At 38.8% G+C, this 6,346-nt stretch overlaps 1 non-coding gene across 1 annotated transcript in view; it reads right to left on the bottom strand.

Moving 5' to 3' along the window:
• Positions 1–45, bottom strand: part of LOC121241740 — a 108-nt gene extending 63 nt beyond the window's left edge. The window contains exon 1 of the small nucleolar RNA XR_005935769.1: positions 1–45. This exon is cut by the window's left edge and continues 63 nt beyond it. This is a non-coding gene — a small nucleolar RNA (small nucleolar RNA R71).
• Positions 46–6,346: the final 6,301 nt, after the last annotated feature.

The following is a 6,346-nucleotide window of genomic DNA, read 5'->3' as shown; positions in this document are numbered from 1 at the left end:
AGAGAGATTTAAGGAGTTGCTGAGTATGTGTCCTCACCATGGGTATGAGAATTGGCGCTTAGTGAGCTATTTTTATGAGGGACTTACACCTAGAGAGCACCAATTTGTTGAGATAATGTGTAATGGTGAGTTCTTACAGAAAGATCCTGATGAGGAGCCATAGAATACCTCAATGAGCTTGTTGAAAAAGCTCACACTTGGATTGGACCTAGTACTACTAAGAGCACAAATAGGTCACGACCTGCAAGAGACCCAAATGGTGGCTAATACTCCTTGTAGCCTCATTTGAAGATCAGACAATATTGAATGTTATTTGTGAGTTGAGTTTTCTCCTCTTGTTCTTGATTGAACTCTTGAACTTATCAAAGGTAAATCACAACCTTTGTGGCGTTCCTCCTTTATAATCTAGGTTCTTGAGACGGGTTCTTCAACGGGTCTAGATTTTGATATAATCTAGGTTCTTGAAACCCACGTTTTACTTCGCATTTCTTGCAAAGTTTACAAAAAATGTTAGCCACAAATATGAAATTTAGTAGTCCTATCATCTGCAAACAAACAGACAGACAGACAAAACGAACTATCCAGACACTGGAAGATATGCTTCGTGCTTGCATAATGGATCAAAGTGGTGATTGGTAAAACCATTTGCCATTGATAGAATTCGCTTTCAATAATAGCTTTCAGGCTACGATACAGATGGCACCTTATGAAGCATTATATGGGAGAAAGTGCAGATCTCAATTATATTGGAATGAAGTAGGAGAAAGAAAGTTGCTTGGACCCAAATACTTGCAATATGTACGAAAGCAAGGGGAATTGATTCAGGAAGGGATGAAAGAAGCTCAAAGCCGCCAAAAAAGTTATGCCGAGAAGCGATGAAGGAACTTAGAATTTAATGTTGGAGATTTTGTGTGCGTCAAGGTATCATCCATGAAAGGAGTCATATGGTTCGGAAAGAAAGGGAAACTGAGTCCCAGGTACGTAGGACCGTTCAAAGTTTTGGAAAGAGTCAGTGCAATCGCATACCGTTTGGATCTACCAGTTGAAATGCAAGGAGTGCTTAATATCTATCATGTATCGTCATTAAAGAAGAGATTCAGTGAAAGACAGCATGTAGTGATGGACGCCGGTAGTATACGATTACAGTTGAATTTGTCTTATGAAGAATGATGGCCTGTGTAAATTGTGGATAGCAAGGAACAAGAACTAAGGAATCGAAAGATATCGTTGGTAAAGGTTCTTTGGAACAGTCCAGCTTTTCAAGAGGCAACGTGGGAGAGAGAGGATTCAATCAAGACTAAATACCCTCATTTGTTTGTAACTTAGAATTTATGTATTCACAAATCTTGCTTATTATTGATTGATGAGTGTATCTTGTTCTCTTGTGTATGTTTGTCCTTCTGTTATCCATGAATTTTTATAATGATATGTCTACCTAACCATACACGTACACAAGGCATGGCTCATAACAGGAATACCCGCTCGCATGCCTGTATCTTCAGTAGCGCAGATCAGAGTAAGACGTAAACGTAGTCGCCGAAATTGACAAATAAGAAGGGATCAAATAATGAGAGAACATTGGTAGCAAATGGAGAGGTTCAAGCATCATTGTACTCATGTGTTAGACATGGATTCTAGAGGCGACAATCAAAGAAGGCAACGTACCCCAATTGTCTTCATCTGAGGAGTCTCCAGCCACCAGTGCAAGAGGTAATAAAGAAGATCGATTCAAATTACCCTAGTAAATTTCTTTTGGCATAAACATGATGCCGATTTCGAGGATGAAATCTTTTTCTATGCGGGGAGGATGTGACGACGAAGACTTTCTAGGCTTTTGTATAATTTCTTTTTTTTAAAGAGCCCATGAGAGTTTCGACCTTGTAGGAAATTCTGGTTTTGAAGCCCAATGGAATTAGGGCTCACGCCCAACTTGAGGTGTATGCATGGTGCTTGACATCCAATAAGGTTAAGAATAGGACTTGATAAATCCTAATTGACATTAGGGAAGGGAGGTGAGATGGAACTAGGAATTTTGGCTTACACACCTATCATAGGAAAAGCTAGCACTTTTTGCCATGTGTCATGCATGCATGAAGATCTTTGCTTGTGGAAGGAAGCCTTTGACACATGTCATCATGGGGAAAGGAACTTAGAAGGAAATGATTAGGATTATGGGAAAAGGCAACTAGGGAAGACCAAGAGGCCTTGGACGGCAACAAGGAGATGAGAAAGGATTGCTTTTTGCCATGTATCTTCCATGCATGATGGTAAGTTTCCTTGGAAAAGAGCAAGAACAAGGAGGGAAGAAGCCTACACTCCTAAGGGCCTCTAGAAAAGAATCTTGTATAAGAAACCCTTGAGGTGGTCGGCTAGGGCAATATCTTTGTGCCAAAAGAGGACCAATCACATGCTTGTCCAAAAATATGATGAAAAGAAGATCTCTGAGGGAAGAGAAAGGTTCAGCAGCCCATACACTTACCCACACACTCTTCACATGCCACTTAGCACTCATGCACACATGTAAGAGATTGAAGAGGACTTGGGTGGACAAATGACCTTTTAGCCACTAGATACATTGAACCAAGACATGAAATGAAGGGCAGATGAGGAAGGTGAATTCAGATTTGGAATAGGGAGGTGCCACATGGCATCCATGCATGAGCTTGTTTCATGCAAAAGGCTTCTTGAAATATCTATAAAAGGGGACAAACCGAAAACCCTAGGACCATTGGCCATTTTATGTTTCTCTTGTGATTTTCGGTCACTACACAATTCCTCCCAAGTTTCCGTCATTTTTCTCACCATCCAAACACTCTCACCATACCTTCTTCTCATTCAAAAATCAGTTGGAAGTTAAGCAAAGATATTTTCAAGAGGCGAGACTAGAAGGTATGAAGCAACATTTCCCTTACTTCACACACACGCACGGATTGAAGGGACAAGAAGTTTCAGTTTAAGTCGAGTTCGTCTAACCTATACTCTCACACATGCACACTTGAGCTTGTTGGCTTTAGCTTGTATTTTGAAAGGTTACTCCACATGAACCATGCCTACACACATGATTAGATTAGGGTTTTTTCTTCAAGAAAGACAATATAATCCAATTTGTCTTAAAGCTCTAAAAACATGGTGTCTTGAGGAAAGAGGGTCACAGCACTAGTAAGTTGTAGCTAGGGTTTCTATTGGAGGGCAAGTTTCGGATTCTAGAGTGAAGGGTCCAAAAATTTGGGGTTTTTCTTGGAAAGAAAAAGGTGTAAGAAGCACTACATATGAATACATGGTTAGGGTTTTTCTTGAGCAAGGATCCTAACTAGCATTGTATATGACTTTTCAGCTTGTTTATTATAAAAATGCATTTTGGATTTTTTTAAGTACATGTCTAACTTGTACTTGGATATTTTATGTATATGGCTTGTGAACTTATTGGTTGATTCAGTTTTTGTATGATTGTTTGGGACTTGATATTCTTCCATCTGTTATGAACTTCTTTTGTTATGGTTATTTTAAAGTATCATTGAAAAGGATTAAAGATGAGGTGTATAATATGAAAAAGGGAGTAAGAATGCCATCTAGGGTTTGGTTTTTACATTGTTTGTTTATACATGAATGGTTGTCACTCAAACGTTTTAGTATGGGACTAAACTCAAGAAAATATTGTCCATAATCGCAAGGAAGGGTTTCGTCCACCCATAAGAAATTCTTTATTAAAGGTTTTTGTTCAATGCATTAGAAGATTCTAAATTCATAAAAATCAATTGAAATTCATGTTTACTAAGATGAGAGGTTTCGGCCAACCCTATGGATGAAGCATGATCATTGGTATCTTAAGATTGATGTGATACGAATGATGGTTGGTTAGGTTAGGGTTTTATGTGTTTTGGCACTTACATGATGATGATTGGAATGTATGCCTTTGATTGATATGCATGCCTACGAGTAAGTATAAAGGAACATGTTCACATGTTCTAATATTCTCAAGCTGTAACGCGATATGTATTTCATGAATGAATGTCTGATGGTTATTATGATAAAGCATTTTGGTATTTCATGCATCTCATAAAGGTTCTAAGGTCTATTGTCATGTCACATGCATTGAGATTATCAAAACCCTTTTTGAAAGGAAAAAGAGCCTTTTCAAAAAGTAAAGTTTTTAAAGGCTAGGACGGGGAAATGTCCTAGTGAGACACCTCTATTCTCTCAGGAGTATTTAAAATGGAGGGATACCCCTGGGTCGACGAAGTACTATTGGCAAATCTCGAATGGTACCTAAAAGAAAAAGATACCGGAGTGGGATCCCACCTAAAGCTAGTGGGTGCACCTATGGTGAAGGCGAAATGCGAGTTGCCGTATATGAAAGTCAAGACGTAGTCACCTTAATCAAAGTGGCCAATGGTTGATGCGGTAACTAGCGAGAAACACACGATGCATAGGGGAGCAGTGAGGTATCCAATGTTATGATATACACGTCCATGTCCATGCAGTCATTGTTAAGTTGGCTTCATATGTTTATGATCTCTTTTGCACGTTATTTGTTTACTTACTGAGATTTCTCGAAATCTCACTGTTGTATTTACGCACTATCATTCCTCACTCGGAATGATAGAAATTTTGTCAATCCAAACAATGAAGCGTGGTTTATTATGGGCCCAAGCTTTTTGGGTATAAAGGCTTGGGAGAGTCACCATGGCATTAGGCCCCAACTTGATGGACACTAGGCCCTACTTGATGACTCTTCAATTTGCAAGCTCAATACACCACATCATGGGTTTCCTCAAGCCCATGTCATACCCTAGGTACCCAAATTAAGTTTTAAATTTGTAAGATCATTTATCACCTTACCCATGATTAGTGATCTTTAAACCATGTTTTAGAGCTTAATTTTCTTTCTTAACCGTTTTAACCTTTTGATCTGAAATTTTCTCGTTTTATTACTGAATTACATCACGCTTAAATCATTTTAAGACTCTAAATAAACCTCCATACATGTCATTAGAGGAAATGACATATCAAACCCCAAACTACACCAATCGGCACACATGTGTGCCCTTTGAGTGCATGGACTGTTTTACCCTTAAGCCCAATCTTTTTGTGCCTTTTCTCAAGGTCACTATGGTTCTTAAATACCTCATATGATTCCTTTAAACTCAAACCAAGCCTTGGTGATATGAACTCCACCAACAACTGTGATGAAACCCGATAACAATGATGTCTTGGAACCCCAAGATCGTATAGACAAGATTTGTTGAGCCTTGACTAGTCACCCAACTAGATGAAAACCAAGACTACGAAGGATTGAAACGCCACACCAAGAAATCATAAGAGCCTCTCCAGAATCAAGGTGATAAGTTTGGAGCTTGAACGCCACAAGATTAACTTGATAAGTTCAAAGAGTTCTTTGAAGAACCAAAAGGAACACAAGACCTCACATAGACAATAAGCTTTTGAAATTCCAAATCTGATAATAAAACTCGAAATGCCCTTCTATATACTTGGAACAACTCTCCAAGAATAGGAAAAGTCATAACTACAGCTTTAAAAACAGCACAAATATTAACATAAACATGCCCCACGTTTTTTTGGGCCTCTTGGACTTCTAGAGGCAGCCAAAAATAACTAAATGACTAGATTTAATGTATTTAACATACCCAGCCAAGACCTTGTTCATTCTCCTATTTAATATCCTTGAAACTGAACAAATTCACTTCCTTTAATGGTCAGACCATGCATCATGTTTCTGCTTGCTAATTAGCCTATTCAATTACTTTGATCACATGGACTAAGCCTTGATTATTATTTGAGCCCATCTTGGTTTTTTTAGAATCAGCCCAATTCTCTTAGATTAGCCCATTTAGTGCTTCCTTGAAACGTTTGGCTCTAAGTCTTATAATTGGGGCACTAGGAAGTAACAAAGGGTCTTGTGCAAATTCAGCTACATTTCCACTCGTATGATCAGGATGTTCGACTCCTTGGTTTGCATCATTCTCCCCCTCTTGAGAAGGATTTGTTCTCAAATCATCACCTACATCAAAAGGAGACAAATCTACAACATTGAAGCTTGCACTGACAACCATACTCACCTGGTAAGTCAAGCTTGTTGGAATTATCATTGATGCGTTCCACTACTTGAAATGGTCTGTCACCCTGAGGTACGAGTTTTGAACATCGTTTCTTCGAAAAACGGTCCTTCCTTAAGTGCAACCAAACCCAATCTCTTGGTTGAAACACTACCTTCTTGCGTCCCTTGTTGGCTTGATGGACATATTGTTTAGTCCTCCTTTCAATGTTCAGCCGTGCCTTTTCATGAATCATCTTTACAAATTCTGCCTTCTTTTTGCAATCTAAGTTC

This window comes from Juglans microcarpa x Juglans regia, chromosome 7S, assembly GCF_004785595.1.
Source record: "Juglans microcarpa x Juglans regia isolate MS1-56 chromosome 7S, Jm3101_v1.0, whole genome shotgun sequence".
Taxonomy (NCBI): Eukaryota; Viridiplantae; Streptophyta; class Magnoliopsida; order Fagales; family Juglandaceae; genus Juglans; species Juglans microcarpa x Juglans regia.
Note: the sequence above shows the minus strand (reverse complement) of the source record. Positions and strands in the feature narration are given on the sequence as shown.